Here is a 26,646-nt window from a genome sequence, read left to right as displayed (position 1 = left end):
ATGAAGGGTGCTCACCGCTTCGGGATCAAGGGCAAACTAGCTCCTCGCTATATTGGCCCATTCACTATTCTCGAAAGGCGTGGAAAAGTGGCATACCAACTGGAGCTACCGCCGGAACTTCCTCAGGTTCACGATGTGTTCCATGTGTCACAGCTCCGCCGTTGCTTCAAGGATCCAATCTGAGCTGTGGATCATGAAGTGCTCGAATTGCAGCAAGACCTCTCCTATAAGGAGCATCCGGTCCGCATTCTCGCCCAAGCTGAACGCCGCACACGTCAGAAGGCGATCAAGTTTCTCAAAGTCCAGTGGTCGCACCATTCTGAAGATGAGGCCACTTGGGAACGAGAGGATCATCTGCGCGAAGAATACCCCGCACTGTTTCCTTCTACCTCCTAAATCTCGGGACGAGATTTCTTGTAGTGGAGGAGATTTGTAACACCCCGAGAATCATGCTACAGTAACTCCCTGTGATTAAGCTAATCATGTTGCTAAACAGGGCTTGATCACATTTGAATCACATTCCTTTTCAAACTCCTAATTCAAACTTCAATTAAATTTAAAAGTGGAAAATAAAAGTTTTCAAAAATTTAAACAAAAATGTTCGGGCACTGCCAGAAATTGCACTGATAATTATTGTGGAGAAAACACATTTTTATAAAATGCCTAAATACTTTTAAATGAAATAAAACAGAAAAGAAAATAAACAAATAAAAAGAAAACAGAAAACAGAACAGACAAAGAAAAAAAAGGAGAAGGCCCTCCCCCCCACAGGACCCCTGGCCCAACTGGGCCGACCCCCGGCCCAGCCGGCCTAGCCCATCTCCCACTCCCCCTCGCCCCCTTCCCTGTTCCCCCGACCGGGGTCAGAACAGGGGCCGTCCCCGCCGCACCCCCTCGCCGGCGACGGGGAGGATAAGGACGCCAGCCCCCCCGCCTCCTCGGGCCCCTCTCCCACTCCCCCCCACTCTCCCTCTCGGCCTCTGCGCCTCCCCCATCAGATCCACCTCCCTCTCCCCTTCGATCCCCACTGCCCGAGCGTGCTCGCCGCCGTTCACTGTCGTTCCCGCGGCCACCGTGCCCCAATCGCCATTTCGCCGTGTCGTACGCCGTCGCCGCCCTCGACTACACCACCTCCACCTCTCCGTTGGAGCTCCGAGCCACTGCAACGGCCTCCCCGAGCTCGTCTTCCCCGCACGGCCGCCGTCGATCGCCGCCCCGTTTCGCCGCCTCGAGCCTCCCCGAGCACGCTGCCGCCCCCCTACAGCCTCGCCGTGAGCCTCTCCCCCTCTTCCCCTGTCCTTTCTCTCTCGCGCGCCCCCTAGCGGCTTCCCCACGCGCGCCCGAACGCCGCGCCGCGGAGCTCGTTGCCGGCGGGTCTCCGGTGACCTGTTGGTCACGGGCTCAAGCCCGTTGCACTCCCCACCTCGCGTAGATGCCCCCCGGCCCCTCCGCTTGCTCGATAGCCCGCCATAGCCTCGTTTCCGTCGGGCACCCGTGCGCGCCGCCGCCTCCGCCGCTCGCCGGCGCCGATTCCGGCCAAGTCCGGTGAAGCCCCGGCCACCCCTGGATGCGGCGCTGCGAGCCCTTTCGAATGGGCCTAGCCCCGCTCCTCCCCGAGCCCCGTAGCGCGATTCCGGCCAACTCCGGCGAGGGGCCGCCGCTGTTTTGGTCGCCGGAGTTGCTCCGGCGCCGGCCGCCGACGTGGCCGGCCTGGGGCCACCCCAGGGCCACTGCCAGTGGGCCCCGTGGGTCCCAGTTGAATGGGTTGACCCAGTCAACTGCTGACTGGGCAGGCCCAGCCACTGACATGCGGGCCCCGCCGCAAAATTAAAAAAAGAGAAAAAGAAAAATGTTTTATAAATAAAAATAATTAGATTAACTAATCACTCACTGACATATGGGGCCCACCCCTCTAATTAGACTATTAGTTTAGTTTAAATTAATATTAGACTAACAGAGGCTGACATGTGGGTCCCACTGGACCCACCTGTCTGGTTTGACTGGTCAGCCGACCTGTTGACCTGCTGACGTCAGCATTGCCTCATGCTGACATCATAATTCATTTTTGCTTAATTTAAATAATTCCAGAAATTCAAATAAACTTTGAAAATTCATATCTTTTAAACCGTAACTCGGATGAAAATGTTTTCTATATGAAAGTTGCTCAGAACGACGAGACGAATCCGAATACACAGTCCGATCGTCCACCACACCTCCCTAACCTATCGAACTAGCAACTTCCCCCTCCGGTCCGTTTGTCTGAAAACGAGAAACATCGGGAATACCCCCCGGATGTTCCCCCCCTTCGCCGGTACCACCAACTGTCGCGTTAGGGCACACCTAGCACCGCTCATTGTCATGTCACGCATCGTCATGCTTATGTTTGCATTGTATTTACTGTTTCTTCCCCCCTCTTCTCTCCGGTAGACTACGAGACCGACACTGCTGCTGTCCAGTTCGACTACGGAGTTGACGACCCCTCCTACTTGCCAGAGCAACCAGGCAAGCCCCCCTTGATCACCAGATATCGCCTACTCTTCTCTATTCTGCTTGCATTAGAGTAGTGTAGCATGTTACTGCTTTCCGATATCCTATCCTGATGCATAGCCTATCCTTGCTACTACTGTTGTTACCTTTACCTGCAATCCTACATGCTTAGTATAGGATGCTAGATTTCCATCAGTGGCCCTACATTCTTGTCCGTCTGCTGTGCTATACTATCGGGCCGTGATCACCTGGGCGGTGATCACGGGTATATACTTATATACTTTATACATGACACATGTGATGACTAAAGTCGGGTCGGCTCGTAGGAGTACCCGCAAGTGGATCTTTGTGGCGGAGCGACAGGGCAGGTTGAGACCACCCAGGTGAGAGGTGGGCCTGGCCCTGGTCGGCGTTCGCGGATACTTAACACGCTTAACGAGATCTTGGTATTTGATCTGAGTCTGGCCATTTGGTCTATACGCACTAGCCATCTACGCGGGAGTAGTTATGGGTATCCCGACGTCGTGGTATCAGCCGAAGCCTTCTTGACGTCAGCGACTGAGTGGCGCGCGCCGGATTGGACTGGAACGCCACTAGGCTAGGTCTGCTTCCGGCCGCGTACGCAACGTGCAGGTGTGCATAGGGCGATGGGCCCAGACCCCTGCGCGCATAGGGTTAGACCGGCGTGCTGACCTCTCTGTTGTGCTTAGGTGGGGCTGCGACGCGTTGATCTTACGAGGCCGGGCATGACCCAGAAAAGTGTGTCCGGCCAAATGGGATCGAGCGTGTTGGGTTATGTGGTGCACCCCTGCAGGGAAGTTTATCTATTTGAATAGCCGTGTCCCTCGGTAAAAGGACGACCCGGAGTTGTACCTTGACCTTATGACAACTAGAACTGGATACTGAATAAAATACAGCCCTTCCAAGTGCCAGATACAACCCGGTGATCGCTCTCTAACAGGGCGACGAGGAGGGGATCGCCGGGTAGGATTATGCTATGCGATGCTACTTGGAGGACTTCAATCTACTCTCTTCTACTTGCTGCAAGATGGAGATGACCAGAAGCCTAGTCTTTGACATGACTAGCTTTCCCCCTTTTATTCTGGCATTCTGCAGTTCAGTCCACTGATATGCCCCTTTACACATATACCCATGCATATGTAGTGTAGCTCCTTTCTTGCGAGTACTTTGGATGAGTACTCACGGTTGCTTCTCTCCCTCTTTCCCCCCTTTCCTTCCTATCTGGATGTCGCAACCAGATGTTGGAGCCCAGGAGCCAGACGCCACCATCGACGACGACACCTACGACACTGGAGGTGCCTACTACTACGTGCAGGCCGCAGACGACGACCAGGAGTAGTTAGGCGGATCCCAGGCAGGAGGCCTGCGCCTCGTTCGATCTGTATCCCTGTTTGTGCTAGCCTTCTTAAGGCAAACTTGTTTAACTTATGTCTGTACTCAGATATTGTTGCTTCCGCTGACTCGTCTGTGATCGAGCACTTGTATTCGAGCCCTCGAGGCCCCTGGCTTGTATTAAGATGCTTGTATGACTTATTTATGTTTTAGAGTTGTGTTGTGATATCTTCCCGTGAGTCCCTGATCTTGATCGTACACATTTGCGTGCATGATTAGTGTACGGTCAAATCGGGGGCGTCACAATAGATTGTTATCAGAGCCGACTGCCCTTAGGAATCCCCCTTTCCACACTCCTTGGCCGAAGTCGAGTCTAGACATTACAAAAACTTTTACTAACATGGCTGTGTTTCTTAAGGGCCCACGTCGCCATTGGATGATCAGGCAGAGCATTAAGTAACCGGCAAAGCCTCCCCCAAGCTTGTGGGAGACTCTCTTCTTTAGTTTGCACAAAGTTAAAAATTTCCTGTAAAGCAGCTTGTTTCTTATGAGCAGGGAAATATTTTTCAGAGAAGTAATACATCATATCCTGGGGACTACGCACACAACCAGGAGCAAGAGTATTGTACCAAGCTTTAGCATCACCCATTAATGAGAAAGGAAATAATTTGAGAATAAAGTAGCAGCGAGTTTTCTCATCATGAGTAAAAAGGGTGGCTATATCATTCAACTTAGTAAGATGTGCCGCAACAGTTTCAGTTTCATAACCATGGAAAGGGTTAGATTCAACCAAAGTAATCAACTCTGGGTCGACAGAGAATTCATAATCCTTATCATCAATAAAGATAGGTGAAGTAGCAAACTTAGGATCATATTTCATTTTAGCATTCAGAGATTTTTCTTTATACTTGTGTAGTAATTTCTCTAGATCATCTCCTATCATTACAAGCAAGAGTATCTCCAGTTGTTTCTTCACTCATAACATAACCTTCCGGTACCTTAGGCAATTCATATCTAGGAAGGCTAGTTCTAGCAGGTGTTTCAGGAGTTTCAGTTTCAAGCTCATCATCAGATTCTACAACATCATGTTGTATAACTCTAGCAATTAGTTTATCAAGAAATTCACCAAGCGGGAGCAAGAGTATTGTACCAAGCTTTAGCATCACCCTTTAATGACAAAGGAAATAACTTGAGCATAAAGTAATAGCGAGTCTTCTCATCATGAGTAAAAAGGGTGGCTATATCATTCAACTTAGTAAGATGTCCCACAACAGTTTCAGTTTCATAACCATGGAAAGGATCAGATTCAACCAAACTGATTAACTCTGGGTCGATAGAGAATTTGTCGGTGTACAAAAGTAGGGCCTTTATATACCCCTTTACTTGTGCATGGGAAGTCGTAGCCACACCTGCGGCCATGCTTGGCGGGGCCGAGGAAGGAAAGGTACGAGACTGCCAAGACAACACTCAAGCCAAAGGCATGAAGAGGAAAGGGGCAAGATGGATTTCCCCCGGCAATGCCCTTGCCGGGGCAGCCTACGTAGCCCCGGCAAGAGCCTTGCCAGGGCGACTTGCCCAACACCAGCAAGGCCGCCACCCTTGGGCCTGAGAGTTCTAACACCATCGACAACGTCGAGACCAAGACTCAGGGGCGCCTGTGTGGTGGCATGCAGATCTTTGTGAAGATCAAAGGCCTGCGAGTCTAGATAAGAACCAGAAGACGAAGACCCCCGGCAAGATCCTTGCCGGGGACGGCCGCGAGACCCCGGGCAAGATCCTTGCCGGGGACGGCCGCGAGACCCCCGGCAAGATCCTTGCCGGGGACGGCCGCAAGACCCTGCTATTTCTTGAGCACTGCGTTGGTTTTCCCTTGAAGAGGAAAGGGTGATGCAGCAAAGTAGCGTAAGTATTTCCCTCAGTTTTTGACAACCAAGGTATCAATCCAGTAGGTGGCCACGCACGAGTCCCTCGCACCTACACAAACAAATAAATCCTCGCAACCAACGCGATAAGGGCTTGTCAATCCCTACACAGTCACTTACGAGAGTGAGATCTGATAGATATGATAAGATAATATTTTTGTTATTTTTATGATAAAGATGCAAAGTAAAGAAAGTAAAATAAAAATGGCGTCAAAAATAGCTTGTTGTCGGGAGATTAATATGATGGAAAATAGACCCGGGGGCCATAGGTTTCACTAGTGGCTTCTCTCAAGAGCGTAAGTATTACGGTGGGTGAACAAATTACTGTTGAGCAATTGATAGAATTGAGCATAGTTATGAGAATATCTAGGTATGATCATGTATATAGGCATCACGTCTGAGACACGTAGACCGACTCCTGCCTGCATCTACTACTATTACTCCACACATCGACCGCTATCCAGCATGCATCTAGAGTATTAAGTTCATAAGAACAGAGTAACGCCTTAAGTAAGATGACATGATGTGGAGGGATAAACTCATGCAATATGATATAAACCCCATCTTGTTATCCTCGATGGAAACAATACAGTACGTGCCTTGCTGCCCCTACTGTCACTAGGAAAGGACACCGCAAGATTGAACCCAAAGCTAAGCACTTCTCCCATTGCAAGAAAGATCAATCTAGTAGGCCAAACCAAACTGATAATTCGAAGAGACTTGCAAAGATAACCAATCATACATAAAAGAATTCAGAGAAGATTCAAATATTGTTCATAGATAAACTTGATAATAAACCCACAATTCATCGGTCCCAACAAACACACCGCAAAAGAAGATTACATTGAATAGATCTCCACGAGAGAGGGGGAGAACATTGTATTGAGATCCAAAAAGAGAGAATAAGCCATCTAGCTAATAACTATGGACCCGAAGGTCTGAGGTAAACTACTCACACATCATCGGAGAGGCTATGGTGTTGATGTAGAAGCCCTCCGTGGTCGATGCCCCTTCCGGCGGAGCTCCGAAACAGGCCCCAAGATGGGATCTCACGGGTACAGAAGGTTGCGGCGGTGGAATTAGGTTTTTGGCTCCGTATCTGGTAGTTTGGGGGTACGTAGGTATATATAGGAGGAAGGAGTACGTCGGTGGAGCAACAGGGGGCCCACGAGGGTGGAGGGCGCGCCCTGCGAGGGTAGGCGCGCCCCCCTACCTCATGCCCTCCTGGTTGATGTCTTGACGTAGGGTCCAAGTCCTCTGGATCACGTTCGTTCCGAAAATCACGTTCCCAAAGGTTTCATTCCGTTTGGACTCCGTTTGATATTCTTTTTCTGCGAAGCTCTGAAATAGGCAAAAAACATCAATTCTGGCCTGGGCCTCCGGTTAATAGGTTAGTCCCAAAAATAATATAAAAGTGTATGATAAAGCCCAATAATGTCCAAAATAGAATATAATATAGCATGGAACAATCAAAAATTATAGATACATTGGAGATTTATCAGACCCCCGGCAAGATCCTTGCCGGGGACGGCCGCGAGATCCCGGCAATACCCTTGCCGTGGGCATCTGCGGGGCCGCGGCCAGGCCCGCACCTACCAAAGCTCCGCTGCCCCGCGGCCGTTCCGAAGCGGCAACCAGCCCGCCAACCAGGCAAGCGTCTGCGTGGTAGCATGCAGCTTCTAGGCCAACTAGTCAAGCACCAGCGTGGTGGCATGGAGATCTTCGTGAAGGCCCTATCACCGCACCAGCACACCGACCAGCCAGCCAGCATGGCGCTGCATGCCTCGCCAGCTTGGACACGCGTCGAAGCAAGGCGAGGCGACGACGGACGGGACGAGCTATGTTGCCATCCCCGATAAAGCAAGTGGGCACGTAGGCGGCACATTAAATGCGTTTGTCCTATGATGACAGGCGATAAACTTGTACAGTTTAGATACTTTCCACCTCCTGTGTGCCACTGTGGCGACCGCTTTGACATATAAAAGGAGGCCCGAGGCGTACTGTGGAAGGATTCGGACTTTTTGGACTGTGCACGCATACTAGCTAGTCCAAGAACTGAAGAACACAAGATAAACACAGACAAGCAGGACTAGGGTTTTACGCATCATTTGCGGCCCGAACCTGGGTTAAAATCCCCTCGCGTTGATCGCTAGACCTGCTCTTTGCGCAGCTCTTCGCCCCCGCCAACCGTAGTAGGGGTCCTCGGGATCCCATAGGTGTCGTTTTCCCCAACATCTTTGGCGCGCCAGGTAGGGGGCGCTAGGCTGTGAAAATCTGGTCTAGAAGTTGGCGCATCGACTTCTTCATCGCCATGGCTCCCAAGAAGAAGGGGATCATAGCGATCGGTTCGTCTGGAGCCGAACCGCCCATACCAGCGCAGGCGAGCGACGGGGCGGTTGCGGATGGTGGCGGAGGCGCGGCCTGCGAGCCTCCACGACACCCTGGCAATCGGAGCCAGGCGAGCGGTGTCGTTCATGCCCAAGACGACGAGCCGCACGCCGCTGGGTCCAGGGGCGGGGCCGCGCTGCCCACGGGTGCCGCGGCAACCTCCAGGATGCCCCAGCCGGCGCCCGCGCCATGGTCTTCCCAGGTCACGCATGACAAGCAACGCCGCGACGTCGGTGCCCCGGGCACCGCTGCGGGAAGATCCCTTTGCGTCACTCTCGAGATGCACCGGGACAGCATGCGCGCCCAGACGCTGGCGGAAACGGCGCACGACCGCGAGACCGTGATAGAGCTCCTTCTAACGTGGTTAGAAGTCAGAGCGCGTCACGGTCCACGCAGCTTTCGCCGCCACCCACGCTAGCAGAAGCATTGGCGCGCGTGCAACTGCTCCTCGACTTTCCTCCTGCCGCGGAGAAGCTCGACGAGTGGAGAGCCACCATCCGGAGGTTCATCAACTTCGCCAATAAAGATGAACCGCGACCAGCGGGACCCTCGTGCCGGTGCTCTATCAAGACGGCGCACGCCAGTGGTGGAAGGATCGAAGCTGCTTCAACCATGGTGCAGTCTCCTCCCCCACGCCAGCAACAGCAGCCGCCGGCTCGTCGGGCCGACGCATGTGACAATGTTTCCATAGCCTTGTCCGACCCGCGAGCCCACTGCGACCAACGTCAGCTACTTCGGGAGCGAGCCGAGGAAGATGCTCGGACCACTATCGAACGGCAGCGGGAAGCACGCCATCAGTCAGATAGGCGTGCGAGGCCCACTATGGACTGCCCAGCGCCGGGGGGTTCTGGTGACTTACCTTACGAGGTGGGTTGTCTAGCCTTTACCCGTGAGCTGCGGCAATTCCAGTGGCCCACCCACCACACATTCAAGCCTGAGGTCGGAGAAAAGTACAACGACATGACTCACCCATCGGAGTTCCTCAACATCTACACTATCGCGATGCAAGCCGCCGGGGCTCGCGACGACAAGGTGCTTGCCAACTACTTCCCGTTGGCACTTAAGCCCAACGTCATGTCATGGTTGATGCACCTGCCAATGGATTCCATTTCTTCTTGGTCGGATCTGTGCCACGAGTTTGTTGGCGCCTTTACCAGGGGCCACCAATCTCCTGGCCAGGAAAGTAACTTGCATGTCATCCCCCAGAAGTACGGTGAAACCCTGCGCAAGTACATACAAAGGTTCAGCCGTGTGCAGTACAACATCCCAGATGTTCATCCCGCCGCCGTCATCAGTGCATTCCATCAGAATGTGCGCAACCGCAAGATGCGTGAGGAGCTGTCGATGAACAAGGTTAGGGATGTAGCCGAGCTTTATGTTCTGGTCGATAGATGTGCTCGGGTTGAAGAAGGAGGAAGTACCCCGGCGAGGATGCCAGCGCGGAAACTGACTCCACAGACGAAGACGTTGTCACCCTGGAAAAGAAGGGCCGACGCCGCCATAGGAAGCATAAGGGCAAGACCGTGCTTGTCGTCGAGGGATCTGGCGACCCCGGCGCCGCCAAGAAGGCCAAGGCTGATGACCCCGGCAAGGAAGTTGCCGGGTGCGCCGCCTGTCGGGCCTTGGCGGCTGCCGACAAGCCATAAGGCTCTGACAAGCAGTACTGCAAGATCCATCGCACCAAGGGCCACGACCTCCAGAATTGCCGTCAGGTTGAGCTGCTTGCAGAGAAGTAGAAAGCTGAGTATGAGAGGCGCGATAAGGAGAAGGGCCAGGATGGTGCTGAGGCATCCGGCAAGAAGCATGGCGGCCGATGAGGTCGCCGTGGTAAAGATAATCAACCAGAGAGGCCCGCTCGGGGCGGCGACAAGAAAGAGGGAGACGATGATCATGATGAGGATGACGAGTCCAGCGAGCATGAGTTCCAGAAAGCCACAGAGGCCATGTGCGTTGATGGTGGCGCCTCGTTGCATACCTCTCACCGCCAATTAAAACAGTGGGCACGTGAAGTCACTGCGGTGGAGCCATCGTTCGATGCCCAGAGGCCACTAAAGTGGTCCAGCACGCCTATCATTTTTGACATTGAGGATCACCCTGATCGCACAATGGCGGTCGGGTGTTTGCCATTGTTGGTTTCGCCAACAATACGCAACCTCAAGGTGACGAAAGTGCTAGTCGACAGTGGGGCCAATCTGAACTATATCTCGCCCGCTATGATCAAGGGGCTGCAAATCCCCGATGGAGATCTCGAGGAGACGGGCACGTTTCAAGGGGTCAACCTGGGGAGGATTCAGCTGAAGGGTAAGATCACGTTGCCCGTTACATTTGGGGGCGAGCTGAACCATAGGACGAAGAAGATTGTTTTTTATGTTGCCAAGATCCCTTTGCCCTATAATGGGATCCTCGGTCTCCCAGTGCTGGCCAATTTTATGGCGGCATCACATTACGCCTACAACACGTTGAAGGTGCCCGGGCCAATGAGCATCATCACCGTCTCTTCCGACAAGAAAGATGCGCTCATCTGCGCCGACCAATTCTACCGGGAGGCAGTTGCAGCAGCCGCCACGGCACTTGCTCCTACCGCTGAGACCCCGGGAGAGAATAAAACCGGCAAGGCCCCTTCCGGCAAGACTTCTGACCCCGGCAAGGATTCATGCACCCCTTTTGGCAAACGCGCCTCTTCGGAGCGCCGCGTTCCCGTTGGGGACGTGCCAGAGAGCTCCGCCAGTGGGAGCAAGAGGTCCAAGGCAGCCCCACCAGAAACCAAGAAGGTGCTCGTAAGGGAGGATGGCACGGGTGGAGCTTTTACCGTAAGCTCCACCCTTGACAGCAAATAGGGAAGCGCGCTCGTCGCCTTCCTACGGGCGAATGTCGACGTGTTTGCATGGCATGCATCCGACATCCCAGGCGTTCCCAGGGAGGTGATTGAGCACCACCTTGTTGTGTGTCCCCATGCGCGGCCTGTCAAGCAGAAGGTCAGGAAGCAAGCTTTGGAGCGACAAGAGTTCATCATCGAGGAGATCATGAAGTGGAGGCGGCTGGCTTGGTCAGAGGAGTGCTCCACCCCACGTGGCTGGCCAATCCAGTGGTAGTGCGTAAGGCAAATGGGAAATGGAGGCTGTGTAAGCCTGTCCAAAGGATCCTTTCCCTCTACCACGCATTGACCAGATAGTGGACTCCACTGCCGGGTGTAACCTGCTGTCATTCCTCGACGCCTACTCAGGGTACCACCAGATCTTCATGATGAAGGAAGACGGAGAAAAGACTGCGTTCATCATCCCATGTGGTACGTACTATTTCGTACGGATTCCTTTCGGGTTGAAAAGCGCTGGTTCGACATTTGCTTGAGCAGTCCAAATTGGTTTTGAGCCCCAGCTGCATAGAAATATGGAAGCTTATATGGATAATATAGTGGTCAAAACCTAGGACAAGGCGACGCTCGTGCAGGATCTGGAGGAAACATTTGCAAACTTGTGCAAGATCAACCTCAAGCTCAACCCAGAGAAGTGCGTGTTCGGCGTCCCATCCGGCAAACTTCTTGGGTTCTTTGTGTCTCAACGCGGAATCAAAGCAAATCCCGACAAGATCAAAGCGATTGAGCAGACTGAGGCGCCAAGATAAGTCAAGGACGTCCGTAGGCTCGCCGGCTGCATTGCTGCTCTAAGTAGGTTCATCTCCAAATCTGCTGAGCGCGCCCTCCCCTTTTTCAAAGTTTTGAAAAAGGCAGGTCCAATGAAATGGACTCCGGAGGCAGAGGCAGCGCTACAAGATTTGAAGAGGTACCTCTCCTCCACGCCAATACAAGTCGCTCCTAAACCGCAAGAGTCGTTGCTGCTATATCTAGCGGTAACGAATCAAGTGGTCAGTGCTGCGCTAGTGGCACAGAGAGAATTTGAGGAAGAAGCAGCAGCAGCGGCGAAGCTGTCGGATGATGGGCTGGAGCTCTCTCCGGCAGGGCCTGATGCCGGCAAGGCGGAACCCCCCGCAAATCCCGGCAAGACAGAGTCTACACAAGTGGGCAAAAACGAACAGAAGAAGAAGGTGATGCAGCACCCGGTCTATTTTTTCAGTTCCCTCTTGCAGGGGGCTAGATCAAGATATTCTGGTATACAAGATACTTTTCGGCATCCTTATGGCCTCGAGAAAGCTGCATCACTATTTCCAAGCGCATGAGATCACCGTCGTCACCCGCCTCCCTTTGCAATGAATCTTGCACAACCCGGATGCAACCGGGAGGTTTGTGGAGTGGGCGTTGGAACTCTCAAGTTTTGGCCTTGACGGATTTCGGGTTCCGGCAAAACCCTTGAGGTTCAAACACTGGGGCGCGCACGAAGATCTCTCCCTACCTAACCACGCCCTCAGCCTCACCGCGATCTCAAAGCCTAGCTCGACGAACCCGCAGAAAGAGAGACATGAGAGTTTATACTGGTTCGGGCCACCGATGTGGTGTAATACCCTACTCCAGTGTGGTGTGGTGGATTGCCTCTTGGGCTGAGGATGAACAATTACAAGGGAACAATAGCCTCCTGAGGAGAGATGCTCTTGTGCTTGGTGAACTTGTGTGTGGTTGAGGATGATCTGAATCAGTTGCCTCTCTATGGTGGTGGCTAGTCCTATTTATAGAGGCCCTGGTCCTCTCCCCAAATATTGAGCGGGAAGGGATCCAACAACGGCCAAATTCAAAGGGAGACAACTAGTACAAGTTATCCTGACTAAAGGTGGTCTTCACCTACCAAAGGCTCTGGTGGTGACGCCGTCTTGGGCTCCATGGTGACCTCTGTCCTGTCGTCCTGCTGATCTTGGTCTCGTTGCACCGATATGGAATCCTTTGCCTGATGCCTCGGGACTCCTCACCCGTGCTTGCCCCTTTAGCACCAAAGGGGAAACAAGGACACTGCGCGCGCTGGCGCCCGCCTGGCTCCAGTCGTCATGGCTTATGTCACAGAAACCTCGCGAGGTGTCCCTTGCCTTCATCTCTCCGCCCCTCGCGAGCCAGCCTGGTGAGACTGCCCCCGAGGAGGTCTTGCGTCGTCCGCCTCGCGAGGGTCTTGAGTGTTTGCTGGTAAAGATGGGCCGTACAGGGCCGCTGGTGGAGCCATGCTGTGGGCCGCAGGCAGGCAAGTCTGGGGACCCCCGTTCCCAGGACGCCGACAGTAGCCCCCGGTCCCAAGGCGCGCTCGAACTTGGCTTCGAGGCGAAGCCAAAGGGCAAGTGCGGAGCGCCGCGGGCCCCAACCGTCTGCGGCGCCGCTCGATGCGTGGCGATTGATTAGACGTGGGCGTCTCCGCTTCCCCATGCTGCCTCGACAACTAGCTGATTTGATGAGTCCCCGATGCATGCAGAGAAAAATCATCATTACCTGTGATCGTGGGGGTCGCCGGTTGGCCTTCTCCTGCTATAAATGGGGAGGGGGCGGAGCCCCCGTCTCCCATCTCTTCCTGCTCCGCTCGCTTCTTCTTTCTCGCTCCATTGCTAGTAGCGACTCTCATGGCGCCTATTCGGAGGTTCTCGGCCGCAGAGAAGGGAAACCCCCCCCCCCCCCCCGCGACGAGCCCGAACCACTTCCGCCGAAGAAGAGGCCGAGCCACCACCGCGACATGGTCGTGAGGCCAGAGGTGTCGAGGCCTTGGTACGAGCGGCCTCCTCCCGGGTACCCGCCGCCCCTGTACGCCCAAGCTGAGGGCTCTGGAGGGAGAGGCAACGAGCACCGCCGCCCGCACCGGGGCATGGTCGCCGCGCCGTGGTGACGCACGCCGTTGATACGTCTCCAACGTATCTATAATTTTTGATTGCTCCATGCTATATTATCTTCTGTTTTGGACGTTATTGGGCTTTATTATCCACTTTTATAATATTTTCGGGACTAACCTATTAACCGGAGGCCATCCCAGAATTGCTGTTTTTTGCCTATTTCAGAGTTTCGCAGAAAAAGAATATCAAACGGAGTCCAAACGGAATGAAACCTTCAGGAACGTGATTTTCAGAACGAACATGATCCAGAGGACTTGGACCCTACGTCAAGAAACAAAGCAGGAAGCCACGATGTAGGGGGCGCGCCTACCCCCTGGGCGCGCCCTCCACCCTCGTGGGCCCCACGTTGCTCCACCGACGTACTCCTTCCTCCTATATATACCTACGTACCCCCAAACGATCAGATACGGAGCCAAAAACCTAATTCCACCACCGCAACCTTCTATACCCACGAGATCCCATCTTGGGGCCTGTTCCGGAGCTCCGCCGGAGGGGGCATCCATCACGGAGGGCTTCTACATCAACACCATAGCCTCTCCGATGATGTGTGAGTAGTTTACCTCAGACCTTCGGGTCCATAGTTATTAGCTAGATGGCTTCCTCTCTCTTTTTGGATCTCAATACAACGTTCTCCCCCTCTCTCGTGGAGATCTATTCGATGTAATCTTCTTTTGCGGTGTGTTTGTTGAGACCGATGAATTGTGGGTTTATGATCAAGTTTATCTATGAACAATATTTGAATCTTCTGAATTCTTTTATGTATGATTGGTTATCTTTGCATGTCTCTTTGAATTATCAGTTTGGTTTGGCCTACTAGATTGATCTTTCTTGCAATGGGAGAAGTGCTTAGCTTTGGGTTCAATCTTGCGGTGTCCTTTCCCAGTGACAGTAGGGGCAGCAAGGCACGTATTGTATTGTTGCCATCGAGGATAACAAGATGGGGTTTTTTATCATATTGCATGAATTTATCCCTCTACATCATGTCTTCTTGCTTAAGGCGTTACTCTGTTCTTATGAACTTAATACTCTAGATGCATGCTGGATAGCGGTCGATGTGTGGAGTAATAGTAGTAGATGCAGGCAGGAGTCGGTCTAGTTCTCTCGGACATGAGGTCTATATACATGATCATACCTAGATATTCTCATAACTATGCTCAATTCTGTCAATTGCTCAACAGTAATTTGTTCACCCACAGTAAAATACTTATGCTCTTGAGAGAAGCCACTAGTGAAACCTATGGCCCCCGGGTCTATCTTTTATCATATTAATCTTCCAACACTTACTTATTTCCGTTGCTTTTTTACTTTGCTTTTATTTTACTTTGCATCTTTATCATAAAAATACCAAAAATATTATCCTATCATATCTATCAGATCTCACTCTCGTAAGTGACCGTGTACGGATTGACAACCCCTTATCGCGTTGGTTGCGAGGATTTATTTGTTTGTGTAGGTGCGAGGGACTCGCGCGTAGCCTCCTACTGGATTGATACCTTGGTTCTCAAAACTGAGGGAAATACTTACGCTACTTTGCTGCATCACCCTTTCCTCTTCAAGGGAAAACCAACGCAGTGCTCAAGAGGTAGCAGCCGTCGCCCCAGGAGTCCACGCCGCGGACTGCTCGCGCGAGCTTGTGATGTTGGCGGTGATGCCACCACGCACCTGGATCCGCTTCCCGCAGTTCTTCTCCGCCGAGATGCCGCCGAGGGCCCCCCTCGAGCTTTGGCTGCAGCACGCCGACTGCGACACCCCGGCGACTGGAGCTGAGGTGGAAGCCGTCTCCCCAGGCAAGATCTTCATGACCCGCGGCTGGGGCAAGGTTGCTCGGGTCTGCCGCGCGGAAGGCGCCCTCGCCATCCACTTCAGGTACGACGGCGCCTGCACGATGTTTTTCAAGGTCTTTGACGCGGAAGGCCGCCGTTTGGAGTGCTGCCCTGGAGGGGGTCGTCGAAGCGCCGCAGCGGCCAGCACCGAGCTTGCCGCTAGCGAAGCCAGCGGCTCCTCCAGCAGCAACGGTGGTGCTTGGGAGTCCAGCGACTCTCCCGAGCCCTACGAAACCCCGGAGACGAGTGGTGACAGCTACGTGCCTCCGAACTCTCGCCGGGCCCAGAGCAAGGCCGCAGCGTCCGGTCGCCGTCATCGCTGATCTAGATGGGGTTTGCACCGGCCTCCAGTGGCCTACTGTTGATGATGGCACCAGCGCGTGTAGATAGGGCTCCTAGGAACTCTCCTCTTTTGTTCCCTGCGAGGAATCAAAACGGACCCCGTGGGGGCGTGTAAATTATCTGTAATGTCTTTTGTGCGTATTATCCTATTATGACAATTTGCGAACGCATGTCTTGTTTCGGCTCGGTCTCCCCTTTCCAACCCCTCGGCAGCTTGGTGCTCTACGCCTACAGGTACCGGTCCCCAGGCAGGCTGCAGCCGTCACTGGTATGCCAGGTCGCGATGCCGTGGTCAAGGCCAGGAGGTGAGAGGCCCGAGGTCCAGTAAGAGCTCCTGAGGCGCGATGCTCAAGAGGTCCCCTTTAGCTCTCAAGCAACTACGGAGAGGCAGGAAAGGGTGGCGATGCTGCCGTAACAAGGCTGCCATAGGTGGGGATCCCATGCTGTAGCGCTAGTTGATCCAGGCGCGAGACTTATCTTGGCATTCTGGAGCTGGTTCCTTGTGTTGCGCCAGACTTGCGCGTCGACTACTCTTGAGTAGCTAGGTTAGGCCCGTGCGAGCCTCCCCCTCTTCTCCACGCTCTTCTATGTGCTCTGGATCCTCAGGTCCCGACCCTCGAGCGAGCTCAGCCACCGCTGATATGCCAGGTCGCGATGCCGTGGTCAAGGCCAGGGGGTGAGGGCTAGAGAGCCAGTAAGAGCTCCTGAGTCGCGATGCTCAGGAGCCCCCCTTTTAACGCGCAAGCGAATCGAATGGGAGGAGAAGGAGCCCGTGGTACCGCCTGCTGTCGTCCTCAGGAGGTTCCTGCAGGTTAGCGCGAGGAGGGACATAGATTGCCACGATGATTGCCAGTCTACCGCAGGTCACTCTGCAAGAAGATGAAGGCACTGAGGGCTGGTGAGGTGACATGCGCGGGGCGTGCCACGAGCCAGAGCTCGACCGCTCAGATTTTTCGATGTTGCAGGGACGGACCCGAGCACAAGCGCCGTGCCAGCGTGTGTAGCTCCCGTGGTGGGTGACAATCAAGCGGTGATAACCATAGATAGATTATGCATGAAAAGCAAGCTAGCTTAGGTGAATGCAAGAACGATACATGCCACTGGGTCGGACCCGAGCGGCTTGGGGATGATGCAGCCCGAGGGGCGCCCCCAGTAGAGTAAGCTAAAGGAGTAAAAGGGATACATGACGCAGGGACAGACCCACACGGCCTGGGAATGATGCAGCCCAGGGGGCGCTCCCAGCTAAATAAACTTGGAAAATGTCACCTGGTTCCGTTGTCTAAGGGATGTTGGGGCAGCTGAAGATGCGTGGCGAAGGGGTTTCTCCTCACGAGCCACCGGGGCCTGAGCCTCGGGAGGCTCTGGGGGTCCAGGCGGTTCCTTGAGGACCGTCTCCATCTCCATCAGGACTGCGTGATGCCTGGCCTCCTGAGCCGCCAGGATGCTCTGCAGGTTGCGCTGGAAGGCGGCTGCCATGCTCGGCAGGCCGAATGGCATGCCAACATAGCTGTGAGGTGGGCCCTCGCAGCGTCCCACGCGCGAAGGCCAGTAGGACTCCTGAGATGCGGCCCTGTTGAGCCCTGGAATGTCGACGCAGACGCGCTGCCCGCCATCCTCGCCTGGATCGGGAGCTGCGCCAGGTGAGCGGCGGTCGCCGCGCATTGCTCTTGCATCCTGCAGCTCCTGAGTGGCCTTGGTGATGAATTCCTGAGCACCAGGCGCTCCTCGCCCGGTATCCTCCTGAGGGAAACGTGCCGCAAAGCACACCTCCACGTGGTGCCCGAGCGCCTCCCTCGTGATGTGGGCTAGGTCTGAGGCCCTCAAGAAGAGAGCCCCCGATCCCTGCCCGAGGAGGCCACCGGGCGCGCCTTCCTATGCGAGGGAGGGACTTGTCGAAATGCGCTGCCCTCAAGTTGCCTGTGGAAACAGGTACCTTTGTGCTTCAATTAACCGAACCATCCGTTGAGCCATCAGTGGGACAGAACAAGCGAAGGAAGGCAGGCCCCGCCAAGTACTTCCCTGCTGAGCTCCCAGGATCCGCCGGCAAGGAAGTTGCCGGGTACCCCAAGGTTGTCGGGGAGCAGCAACCTCCGGCAGGGCCCCAAGCCCTGACCGTAGAGGCAGCTGCCCCTACGGCCGAAGATGAGCCTTTAGTCCTTGCCATCGAGCCCCAGGCTCCGGCATGGGTGTAGTGCACCGTCCGTTTTCTCCAAACAGGGGAACTCCCTGAGGAACAGGAAGAGGCAGAGAAAGTAGCCCGTCGGTCCAGCATGTACCAGTTTGTGAATGATGCCCTATACAGAAGGAGATCGAACGACGTGAAATTGAAGTGCACTCCTCAGGAGGACAGACTGGAGCTGTTGGCAGAGATACATGGACACATGTGTGGCTCCCACATAGGGTCAAGAGCCCTTGTCGGCAAAGCGTTCCGGCAAGGTTTCTTCTGGCCCACCGCTCTCCAGGATGCAACTGCACTAGTAACCAAGTGTGAAGCGTGCCAGTTCCATTCAAAGAAGCTTCATCAACCAGCCCAAGCTCTTCAGAGAATCCCTCTTTCCTGGCCATTTTCGGTCTGGGGGCTCGACATTCCGGGCCCCTTTCCCCATGTTGTCGAGGGCTTTGAGTACTTGTAGGTTGCGATCGACAAGTTCACAAAGTGGCCGGAAGTGGAACCGGTGAGAAAGGTGATAGCACAATCAGTCGTCAAGTTCTTCAAGGGACTAGTCTGCCGTTTTAGTGTGCCAAATAGAGTCATCACCGATAACGGCACGCCGTTCACGAGTCGCACCTTCATGTAGTACATCCAAGACCTCGGCGGCAAGGTTTGTTTTGCTTTTGTTGCTCATCCCAAATGTAACGGCCAGGCTGAGAGGGCGAATGCAGAAGTGTTGTGAGGCCTCAAGACCAAAACTTTTGACAGGCTACACAAGTGCGGAAGCCCCTGGATTGATGAGTTGCCAACGGTTCTTTGGTCGATCAGAACGACACCAAATCGAGCCACTGGCCAGGTAGCCTTTGCCCTGGTATACGGGGCAGAAGCAGTTCTCCCCATGGATCTCATATACGGGTCACCTCAAGTGCTCGCTTATGATGAGCTTGAGCAAGAGCAGTTGCGCCAAGATGACGCGACGGTCCTTGAGGAAGATCGTCTTCAGACTGTTGTGCGAGCCGCTCGCTACCAGCAAGCCTTGCGCCGCTACCATACCCGCAAGGTTCACGCCTGAAGCCTTGAGGAAGGCGACATTGTTCTTCGGCGAATCCAATCCGCCAAGAGTTCAAACAAGTTGACGCCAAAGTGGGAAGGCCCTTATCGGGTAATACGAGTCACCAGGCCCGGCGCAGTTCGCCTGGAGACCAAAGATGGCATTTTGGTGAGCAATTCCTGGAATATCGAACATCTTCGTAGGTTTTAACCCTAAGGCGCTGTTGCCGGGAGCCCCGGCAACCCCCTTTTGTACTAGCCTTGCCGGAAAGGCATGTAACCCTATGTACAAAGCCAGGCGCAGACCCTGTGCGCAGTCAGGGAAAAGACCTTTAGTATGTACAGTTTCCCATTGATTTCCATGTTTATGTGTATACGTATATACATGCTTGTCCAGGATATTGTACTATTTTTTATTCCAATAAATGTTAATGGACCGCCAAGGTTCCATGCCCCTGTCCTCTCTTCTTTCCAGCCGCGACAAGGACGCTCGGTTCCGCCAAGGACCCGGCTACGGCAAGAAATTGGGAAGACTGCCCGACACGGCGATCCCCAGCACACCAAACAATTAAAGTTCACCTCTTCCCATTCCTGTTCGTAACCTGTGACTTGTGCATCGAAAAACTTCGCCACTCTCTTTTAAATTTAGGTGCTCCCATCCCTGTCTTGAACGCTCCTTCGGTCAGAATGTTCGCAGTAGCCTTTACGAAAAGGAGATTGACGAGGAGCTGGACCCTTTGTCTGTAACCCGGCAGATGTGATTCTCTGACAGGCACAGTGGGCACCGGCAGGATAGCTTGCCGGGAGAACTTGTTTATTTGCATTAAAGAGGCATTTCTCCTCTGCATGGACGTGTACATGCACGGGTTCCCAGCAAGGCTGGTCTTTTTCATTGACATGCTGATACAAGTACGAATGTTACAGGACACATGCATGGGCTCGAGAGATTACATTATTTAGAAATTAAGATTTGGCAAGTGCCTACAAGCTAAAAAAAGATAAGTGCCCCGTGATCTCCGTTCTTGCCCCTTTCCTCCCAGGTGTGGCAGGTGAAGGCAAAGAAGAGGTGACGGGGAACGCGTCGATGGAGAGCATGGCGGGGATTGCCCTCGGCAAGGCACGTGGCCGAGGGAGGAGGGCGATGCAGATGATGGTGCTGCCCCCGATGGTCAGCCGGAGTCAGAATCGGTGTCCTCCCGCCCGCTACCGTCGCCATCGCTATCGCTGTAATCCTCATCACTGTCGCTCGAGGATGAGGTTTCGTTGTTGGTGGAGCTCTCCGCGCAGCACCCTAAGTGGGTTCCCGAGCGCCCGAAGACCTTGACGGAGAGCAGGCTGTTCTCCATTAATTTGAACTGGAGAACGTGCCCCTCCGACAGGCTATGGGCACGTGCAAAGGTCTTCCACCCACGGCGGAGGTACATGATGCGAGGGGTGGGGAAGTCGACGTCGACCCGCATGCCGTTGTTCCCGCAGCCCCTCATATGCAACCTCAAGGCATGTGGCGGGTCAAGCTCCATTACCTGAGCAAACGGCGTGGGGAGGCGGAGGTGACCGCAAACTGGCTTGTACAGCCTGGTGAAGAACTCACGGGGCTGGTCTCCGACATGGCCCTCCATTCGGGGGGGGGGGGGTGTCGGTGTGAAAACCGACGGATCTCGGGTAGGGGGTCCTGAACTGTGCGCCTAAGGTTGATGGTAACAGGAGACAGGGGACAAGATGTTTACCCAGGTTCGGGCCCTCTCTATGGAGGTAATACCCTACTTCCTGCTTGATTGATCTTGATGAATATGAGTATTACAAGAGTTGATCTACCTCAAGATCGTAATGGCTAAAACCCTAAAAGTCTAGCCTGTACACTATGATGATGATCGCCTCTACGGACTAAGCCCTCCGGTTTATATAGACACTGGAGGGGACTAGGGTTGTACAAAGTCGGTTACAGAGAAATGAATCTTCATATCCGGACGCCAAGCTTGCCTTCCACGCCAAGGAGAGTCCCATCTGGACACGGGTGAGAGTCTTTGGTCTTGTATTTTCACAGCCCATCAGTCCGGCCCATGTCAAACAGGCCGGACGCCCGTGGACCCCTTAGTCCAGGACTCCCTCAGTAGCCCCCGAATCAGGCTTTCAACGACAATGTGTGTGGCGCGCAGATTGACTTCGACATTCCAAGGCGGGTTCCTCCTCTGATGTCTTCAAAGAGCTGTATTCGGCCTTCCATTTAATGTCGTACTCATCGGCTTCTGTGCATCCATGGCACACGGAAAATCCTCAGAGCTTGCTAGGAGAAACCACTCCAACATGGCCAGCGCTCCCAGTTCTTCCTCTCGTACCCACGGCTCCGAAAAAGGCGATTGGGAGAGACGTTCCGTATCCCATGGCCAGCTAGTGAAGCTGCAAAGACAGGGATTTCTTCCCCCACGGATCTAGTCCCCGTTCGAGCAGGATTGACTTCCTTCAACGATGGGGCTCGAGCGGAGAATTTCCCCAATCCATCCAGGGGGAACGAGTGTGCTTCGTTCCTTACTTGCTAAGAGGCCTCGGATTTCCAATTCACCCGCTCCTCTGAGGACTTCTGGAGTATTATAGCCTCCAACTGCACAATTTCACTCCTGCCTCCATCCTGCACATTGCAGGCTACGTTGCTCTTTGTGAGCTATTCCTGGGTTGTGAGGCCCATTTTGAATTATGGAGGACACTATTCTGCCTCGTCCCTCGCAACCAAGAGGGATCAATATTCAAAGTGGGTGGAGCCGAGGTATGGCGCATTGCCGAGACATGATACCGGTCCGGCATGCTGAAGAAGGCATCCGAAGAGAGGCCTTCCGATAGGTTCTATATTGAGGACGTCGCCCTTCCCGACCCAGTCTGAATGGGTCTTCCTGAGTTTTCAAGCGCTCCGTTGAAGAAACGCAACAGCTGGTGCCCTCGGAGCCTCGAGGAGGAAGATAGCGCGGAAGTCCGTCAATCGATGGGCAAGATAAAGGCGCTCGCCCAGTCCGGACTAACAATAGTCGGGGTAATGGCGACTTCCATAGTGCGGGGGGTTCAGCCACTTCAATACAGAGGGCTTCCCATGTGGCACTATAATGGGGAAGATGACGCCTCCCGCTGTGTTCGGAAGGGTCCGGACACCCCCGCCGCTTTGGCCAAAATATTGGCCGAACTGTACAAAGGGGAGATAGAGGAATTCACGCGTGTTAAGCGTCGAGATGGATTTTCCATGTACAATCCTCCTAGCTAGGTGAGTTCCAATCCCACTGCTCTACTCATCCCACTCCCTTAGTCACTTTTAATGAACATTAATCCGTCCATTTGTAACAGGAATGGCGAAAGATCTCCAAGGGGCTCCACAGCCCCGCCCCACAGCCAGAGGACCACAACCGGGACCTTGACCCCGGATTCGAAGAGGATCCAGACATATTCGTGGTGCTCGAGGATGGGGTGTTCTACCAGGCGAGCTATGATGGCACGGAAGTGGCCATCACCGCCGACTATCCCGGTCTTCTCCCTGCCTCACACATAAGTAATCAGGAGACATCTCCTCCGAAAGAGCTTTCTCGTTCCGCCTTACCCACCGCACTGTCTCGTGCTCCAAAGGGGAGGCGTTCGGTGCGCCATGCTACACCAAAGGCAACTCCGAAGAGTGCGGCGCCCACGCCGGGCAAGCCTTCGAAGAGGAAGGCAAACGAAGACACGACCGAGCCTTCATCGAAGAGGTATGGCTTTGTAAATATGCCCCTTGGCAGTCACATCCAACTGTGACATTTTCCATTTGCGCCTTATCACGAAAAGTGTTCGCCGGACTATGTCTGGGGGTCCTGCCGGTGATACTCCCAACAGCCAGGTTCCAGACCCTGTCGTAAAGACGGGGGCTGATACGGGAGTGACACCAGATTGTCCTTTGGCAGAGGATTCGGATGATGTATCCGTCACAAACTCGGAAGTGGAGAGCGCCATGAATCATAGGCGCGGGAGGGCCGCTCTACGCGACCCCAACTTTACAAAAGAGGCATTCAATGCCTTCAGCTCGGCTGATGCATCATCCGAGCTGCTCAAGACGGGCTTAACAGAGCCACAGACCAGCATTTGAAAGATATGCGGGTAAGCTTACATTGTCCAAATATGATAATTATATACCAGTAGCCCCCGAGAGTTGAAGCAGTTGATACAACTGATTTAAGGATCATTGTATAACCAGGTACTTACGGAGAGGAACAACCTGCTGTCTCAAGAACTGGAAAAGTGTCGGACCGAGCTCAATGCCGCTACCATCCAGCTGGAACAATCCAAGAAGGCATCGCTTGGTAATATTCCCCTCCATTGAGAAAATATAATTATATACCAGTAATGCTAATAGTGTTGCATATCCCACGGCATGATCGTCAGATAAACTGAAGGAGGCACTAGAAGTCGCACAAGCGGGTGAACAAGAAGCCAAAAGGCAATGGGCCGCGGGCGAACGTATATTGACACGGGTCAGGGAGGAGAAAAATAAACTCCAGTATACCAACACCCAGCTGGGCGAAGAACTGAAAGATGTGCGTGCCCAGCTGGCTGACTCCGTGAAGGAAAATAAGAGGTTGCGAGGCGGCATATTTAGTATGTGTTCGAACTTGCCTCCGTGTAATTCGGCGAGGAAAGGAACTGACAGAGTTATGTCTGTAGGTATGCTGAGCGGCCGTCCCGAAGAGGAGATGTCCGGATCTTCGGGCGATCTGCTACAAGAGTTGTCGCAAATGCATGAGCAAGCTCGGCAGGCGATGCGAAGTGTTGCCAAGGCCTTATGGCCATCCGCCTCCCCTCCAGGAAGTATGGAGGAGCTTGTACAGCAATTCAAGGGAGCGCGGCGGCGTTTCCGATTATGGAAGATATCGGCCTGCCATGGTGAAAACACGGTATACCAAGCTTGATCCAAATCATATGGCCCGGGTCGGACCTCTAGGGTCAGATGGGAAAGAAATTCCCGTTAATTTGGTATATGACCAAGTAGAAGTAGCCGCCAAATATTCCCAACAGGATTGTAAGTTAGACAGCCTATTAGACGGTATACAGGAGGAAATTTTTGAGTCCAAGTGAATATGTACTTTCCTTGACATGCTTGTCCCTAGCCGGATTGTAAAACGATTGTCATGGCAGACCTTTTCCCTTCGACCTCTAGACCCAAAGGTGCAGAGTGTTTCCGAATACCTGAGCTGCAAAATAGACCGGGGTATGCGTGGAAACTAGGCGTAGGGGTCATAGTTGCTTGAATAGACAAGTTGTATCCGGCTAGCTATGTTATATTACATTGTGATTGTAAGAAACATCTTCCAGAGAGAATAGTTCCGTTAAGGGTTCCTTTCCCTGGGTGTACATGCGTTAATGTGCATGTCTGAACTGTGATTGAAAAAATCGCAGTATACGTAACATATGGGGGTTCATAGGGGAATGAATATAAAAATGTCTTTAGTCCGCCGACCGAATATTCCCTTAAGAACGCTAGCTTTCGGCTTCACCGAGTCTGAGGTACAAATCCGGATGACCCGGCAGTAACAATCGCAGAGGTGCTCCCTTTATGCCCTAGCCGAACTAACGGGAACGTAGGGCATAAGCACAGGAGCCAGGCAACCCAGCTTGGCCAAAACTTAAGTCATATCGATGTATATAATGGCGAAGAAAAGGTACATACGAGGAAAAAACTCATATGTGATGAGCTTGATGCTCGGAAGGTAACAATAATAAGCTTCTGTCCAAGAAGCCCCCAGGTATAATGGACGTACATATTTGAGGATGTGTACGTCATAGGTGCACGGTTTAGTCGCACGAAAGCTTTAAGGCTAAAAAAGAAAAAGCCAAAAGAGAGGGAAAAAATAATGCAAACAATAGGGAGAAGGAGACGAACAAAGAGTTCGACGCTACGCATAGAGTCTTTGGAGTCTGGCCGCGTTCCAGGGGTTCGGCTCTAGGCGATTGTCTGATGTATCACGCAGGCGGTACGCTCCTCCAGTGAGAACTTCGTCAATGATGAAGGGACCTTCCCACTTGGGCTTGAGTTTTTCCTTTTTCTCCTCCGGCAAGCGTAGAACTAGTTCACCAACATTATAAGTCTTGGCCCGCACTTCTCTGCTTTGATATCTGCAGGCCTGGTTTTGATAAAATGCGGAATGGGCTTTTGCAACATCGCACTCCTCCTCCAGGGCATCTAGGCTCTCCTGCCGATCAAGCTCGGCCTCTCTCTCTTCGTACATGCGCACTCGAGGTGAGTCATGAATAATGTCGCAGGGTAACACAGCCTCTGCGCCGTACACCATGAAGAAAGGTGTATATCCAGTAGTGCGATTGGGCGTGGTCCGCAGCCCCCAGAGTACGGATTCGAGCTCCTCAACCCAGTGCTTGTCTGATTCTTTCAAAGATCGCACTAGCCTAGGCTTAATGCCGCTCATAATAAGACCATTGGCTCGTTCGACTTGATTGTTTGTTTGCGGGTGATAGACAAAGGCGTAATCGAGCTTAATGGCCCGATTAGCACACCAGGTTTTCACCTCATCGGCTGTGAAATTGGAGCTTTTATCGGCGATGATGTTGTGTGGAACACCATAACGGTGCACAACACCGGATATGAATTCTATCACTTGTCCGGCTTCGGCCGTTTTAACTGGTTTGGCCTCTATCCACTTAGTGAATTTATCCTCCATGACCAGCAGATACTTTTTCTTATGGCTTCCTCCTTTAAGGGGTCCGACCATATCGAGCCGCCAGACCGCGAAAGGCCAAGTGATGGGGATTGTTTGTAGAGTAGTGGGTGGCATATGGCTTTGGTTGGCGAAAAGCTGGCATCCAACACAACGTTGGCCAAGGTCCTGTGCATCTGCTCGGGCAGTCGGCCAATATAAACATGTACGGAAGGCCTTGCTTACAAGGGCCCGAGCCGCGGCGTGGTGACCACCGAGACCGCCCCTCTTCCTCAGAGATACATCTTTGAAGTACTCCGGTAGAGCTTTTCTTGTAGAGTTCTACGTCGTGAACCTTGTAGGCCTTCGAGCACCGGACAACGCGACGAGCCTTGATAGGTCTCCAACGTATCTACTTTATCAAACACTTTTGCCCTTGTTTTGGACTCTAACTTGCATGATTTGAATGGAACTAACCCGGACTGACGCTCTTTTCAGCAGAATTGCATGGTGTTATTTTTGTGCGGAAATAAAAGTCCTCGGAATGACCTGAAACTTCACGGAGAATATTTTTGGAATATATAAAAAATACTGGCAAAAGAATCAAGACCAGGGGGCCCACACCCTGTCCACGAGGGTGGGGGCGCGCCTACCCCCTTGGCGCGCCCCTGCCTCATGGGCCCCAAAGAGCTCTACCGACCTCAACTCCAACTCTATATATT

This window comes from Aegilops tauschii, chromosome 6 (assembly GCF_002575655.3).
Source record: "Aegilops tauschii subsp. strangulata cultivar AL8/78 chromosome 6, Aet v6.0, whole genome shotgun sequence".
NCBI classification, from domain to species: Eukaryota; Viridiplantae; Streptophyta; class Magnoliopsida; order Poales; family Poaceae; genus Aegilops; species Aegilops tauschii.
This window is presented reverse-complemented; position numbering follows the sequence as displayed.